General features: G+C 47.5%; 1 protein-coding gene across 1 annotated transcript in view; it reads right to left on the bottom strand.

Moving 5' to 3' along the window:
- LOC108292630 (putative EP400-like protein) overlaps nt 1-1,030 on the bottom strand; it is a 10,107-nt gene extending 9,077 nt beyond the window's left edge. Inside the window, exon 1 of the mRNA XM_037733166.1 lies at nt 933-1,030. The gene's annotated coding sequence lies outside the window, so the exon portion shown is untranslated. The remainder of the gene's footprint in view (nt 1-932) is intronic.
- Between the last annotated feature and the right edge of the window lie 3,908 nt (nt 1,031-4,938).

Genomic DNA, 4,938 nt, shown 5'->3' with positions numbered 1-4,938 from the left:
ATAAAAAACTAATTTTTTCCCAAATGTACAAAACTGACAGAATTCACCACCAGTAGATATGCAGTACAAGAAATGTTAGAGGACATACTCTAGGAACAAGGAAGCAGATCCAAGGTGAAGGTCTGGTTCTACACAGAAAACTTGGGAAGAAGAAGAAGAAGACTTCCTCAACCTGATCGTGTATCGGGGCAGCCAGGCGCAGTGACCCACGCCTGCAATCCAGCACTTAGGGACGCCGAGGCAGGCAGATCACCTGAGGTCAGGAGTTTGAGACCAGCCTGAACAATATGGTGAAAACCCATCTCTACTAAAAAAACAAAAATTAGCTGGGTGTGGTAGTGGGCACCTATAATCCCAGCTACTTGGGAGGCTGAGGCAGGAGAATTGCTTGAACCCAGGAGGCGGAGGTTGCAGAGAGGCAGAGGTTGCAGTGAGCAGAGATCACACCACTGCACTTCAGCCTGGGTGACAGAGCAAGACTCCATCTCAAAAAAGGGGAAAAAAAAAAGTATCAGTGGCTAAGCAACAGCTAACATGATACTCAGTGGTAAAAGACTGAAAGCCTTTCCTCTATGACAGAATAAGGAAGGGATGTAACATGGTTTGGGTCTGTGTCCCCACCGAATCTCATGTTGAACTGTAGTCCTGTGAGGGAGGAAAAGGGGCTGAAGGGAGGTGGCTGGATCATGGGGCAGTTTCTCCTGGTGTTACATCATCCCCTTGGTCACAACAGTGAGTTCTCACGAGACACAGTCATTTAAAAGTGTGTATCACTGGCTGGGCGTGGTGGCTTAGGCCTCTAATCCCAGCACTTTGGGAGGCCAAGGTAAGTGGATCACTTGAGGTCAGGAGTTCGAGACCAGCCTGGCCAACATGGCAAAACCCTGTCTCTACTAAAAATACAAAAATTAGCTGGGCGTGCTGACGCGTGCCTGTAATGCCAGCTACTTGGGAGGATGAGGTGGGAGAATCACTTGAACCCAGGAGGGGCAGGTTGCAGTGAGCTGAGATTGCACCACTGCACTCCAGCCTGGGTGACAGAGCGAGACTCCATCTCAAAAAATAAGAGAAAAGAAAAGAAAACCTCTCCAGGAAATAGGGAACACAATGGAAAACTTCCAGAAGAGGCAGTGTCAACGGTCCACAGTCCACAAAGGGCAGCACGCGATGCCAGCAGGACACGGCACCCCCCACTCAGCGGTCAGTGTGGCAGACAGGGGAGCAAAGGGTCCTTCCCTTCATAGCTTCAGGAATGTCAATTGCTGTAACTTTCTGGGAATTGATCTGTCAATAACTATTGAAAGTTAAGTGTTACATATGCATATCCTGTGACCCACTACCAGCATCGATTTCCCATTTAGGGGGTATCTAGCCTATAGAAACCAAAGAAGGTACCAGGGGCCATGCATGGGAATGCGCCTCTCAGTACAAACTGTGCAAGTAACAGACACAAAATGAAATCCATCAATGGGGAATGGTTGACTAAATATGTTGTATCCTCGGTATGGACTGTTACAAACATAAAATGAATAAACATTTAACTCCTGACATGAGCACATGTTAAAGACACATTACTAACTGAAAAGGAAAAAAAGGTGGAGGGTGTAATTACGGCACAAAAGGGCTGAAAAGAATTCTTATTTTTCTGTATTGTTTGAATTGTTATGAGGGTACATTTTGTAACATTAAAAACCAAATTTAAAATATGGCTCATTCCAAGGTACAAAAAATTACTTTGGCAAATCACAGAGAAAGAGCACTCACTTTTCCTCATGAGAATGGCCTCAGCACTTGACTTTGCAGAGAACCCATTCCCCTGCCATTTTCCCTCTACATGGGGGGTGTCACTGAACTCTTAGGGGACCAAGAATCACTTTAAAACATTCTGTTCTCCTATTCAAAATGGGTCATGCCCCATATTTCTCAGAGTCATCACCCAAAATCATGCATTTCAGTGCTCTTTCAAATACGTAAATGCACCCAGCAAATACGTCAGCACCCCTTATTCTCCAGGCCCTTTACTCCATTATCGCCAACATTCAAGTCCTAAAACGTGACTATTTTGTGGCAGTTGTGACAGCTATTGGCATAATAGTTACCAGATGGCAGCGTAGCCATGGCCAAGTGGGAAGAGGTGGAGCCAGGAGAGCCTAAAATCACGGCCAGAAAAGCTCCGTATCTCTCCCTGAGCGTTAGAGATCGTTCAAGGAGGGGTTCTACTTGTCTGTACTGTGACTTGACACGCGGTACACACTTTTATAAATAATACATATATATACTTTCTGAGATGGATTTTTGCCCTTGTTGCCCACGCTGGAGAGCAATGGCATGATCTCGGCTCACTGCAACCTCTGCCTCCCGGGTTCAAACAATTCTCCTGCCTCAGCCTCCGAGTAGGTTTTTTTTGTATTTTTAGTAGAGAAGAGGTTTCTCCATGTTGGTCAGGCTGGTCTCGAACTCCCGATATTAGGTGATCTGCCCGCCTTGGCCTCCCAAAGTTCTGGAATTATAGGCATGAGCCACTGCAAACAGCATAAATAATAATTTTTAAAAGTGTATTAGTTTAGCAAAAACATGACAGACACATCAGTGAAATACCTTTGTGCTGCAGCTGTCACCTTGTACACCCTGGACAACTCCATTCAACTAACAATTTAGTGAGTTTTGAAGTCTCAGTGCCACAGCTGAAAAAGAAACTACTGTGAGTCTCTGCTTATCCATGGTTTCAGTAACCCTCAGGAACTGCAGTTCAAAGATATATTAGTAGACATCACTTTCACATGACTTTTATTACAGTATATTGTTACGATTGCTCTATTTTATTATTAGCTATTATTAATGTGGGGAACCCCCCATCTGGGCACCAAGGAAGAAGAACTAAGTGGATTCCTGGCACAATTAGTGCCTGAGGAATGTCAGTTTACAGTGTTACTACTCAGCTATTTCCTTTATACAATCCTTTATATATAATCATATATTAGTTTATAGAATTAGTGCCTGAAGAATGTCTTAGTTTACAGCGTTACTACTCAGTCATTTCCTTTATATAATCCTTTATATATAATCATATATTATAGAATTAGTGCCTGAAGAATATCTTAGTTTACAGTGTTACTACTCAGTCATTTCCTTTATATAATCCTTTATTTGGATTATATATTATATATCATCATATATTAGTTTGTAGAATTAGTGCCTGAAGAATATCTTACTACTCAGTTATTTCCCTATATATACATATAATTATATCTTAGTTCATAGTCGGAGGAATGCCTGGAGCAGACACGGTGCAGAGCATGATTTAAGGGAAAAACAGTTATACTAGGACAAGAATTACGGCCCAGGCGGCAGCGTTCAGGATGGTGAAGAAAGCCGCTGTGTGGCAGGCTTGGAGCAAGAGCCTGTCCTCCTGAAAAAGGAGTTGTAGGACCTTGCTCCAGTTCTTGTGGAAGGCTGCCCTCAGACCGGCAATCCCGCGAGCGTCCGAGGGCTTAACACCCCTCCGGTATAACCGCGCCTCGGTGACTGTAACTTGTCAGCCTCTAGCTACTGTGCTGCTCAGAGCGTCCTCCCGTAGAAATCACTGGAAGCCGCCGGTGGTGGTGGACCTGGTCAGCTCTGTCGCTGCGCAAAGCATCCTCCTATAGAATCCCTTAGAGGTAGCCTGCCCCTAGACAAGAGATACCGCAGGTTGCACCCTCTTCACCGCGCACGGCCCACCTCCTTACCTGGGTGACCTAATGAGGGTGGACCCCTTGCTGTGCACTGCCCAACTCCTTACCTCGGTGACCTAATGAGGGTGGACCCCTTGTTTACTGCTCACGTGATTGTCTTGACCCTATCACTGTCCTTAAGGTGACCTCACTCACTGTCCTGCCCCCTAACCTATATCCAATAAATATAGATGCTTCTGGAGGTTCGGGGCCTCGCCTGTCTCCGCTCACAGGTGGTGTGGCCCCCCGAGCCAGCTGTCTTTTCTAGTCCATGTCCTGTCTCTTTACTTCTCGGATCCAGCGCCTCAGCACAGTGATAGGGGACACCCCACGACCCTGTAGGGCTTGACCCTACAATTAATCTCTTCCTGTGCCTAATGAATTAAACGTTACCACAGGTATGGATGGATGTGTATACATAGAGTTCACTACTGTCCTAGATTTCAGGCATCCATTGCGGGTGTTGGACGTATCCCCTGAAGACGGGCAGGGGGGCAACAGCACGTGGCCTGCGACGTACCCTTGGTGCTGCAGGGCTGTGCTAACAACGAGCGCTTGTGGGTCCCAGACAAGTCTACCTGGTGGTGAGCACGGAAGAGCCGCTGGCACTGCGATCCATTGACAATGGAAACCAAAGCCAACAGCCTGCCTGCAGCTGTGCAAACAAGCCTAAGACTCAAACTTTCCGCCAGTTGAACTGTAGGTAAACCAACTTTTTGGTAAGGAGGAAATATTCACCCAGCTCTTGGGCAAGATAAACGTCTTTATTATAGAAGGTGCCAATTCGGAATCTTTACTGTAAAGGTGGTGGTGTTATCAGCTTCCTCCTTTCCGCTAACAGAAATCTCCCAGTGCCCAAGGGCCTCCATCAGGAGCAGGACCGGAGAGGGCCGTCGGTTCTGGGGGGCTGCTGAGCAGGGGCAGTCTGTGGAATAACTCCGTTGCTCATGCTCACCACACCCTAAGTGCAGACGGCCCTGACTCAGGGATGAGGACACCTGGACCAGGGGCCGAGAGGGAGGCGACATCAGCACAGTAGGCAGCAGCAGGCTCGTGAGGCTGGAACCAGGCTGGCGGCAGTGACAGGGTGGGCACCAGGGGACAGGGTGAAGGGTCGCGGGGGCGGGGGAGCGGGAGGAGCACTTACCGGCTGGGTAGTCACAGTGATTATCACCAGGGAAGGGGTGGGAGGTCAGGGGGGTTTGTGTCATGGGGGTGGGGAGGG

Source organism: Cebus imitator, unplaced genomic scaffold, assembly GCF_001604975.1.
Source record: "Cebus imitator isolate Cc_AM_T3 unplaced genomic scaffold, Cebus_imitator-1.0 Scaffold497, whole genome shotgun sequence".
Lineage (NCBI taxonomy): Eukaryota > Metazoa > Chordata > Mammalia > Primates > Cebidae > Cebus > Cebus imitator.
Note: the sequence above shows the minus strand (reverse complement) of the source record. Positions and strands in the feature narration are given on the sequence as shown.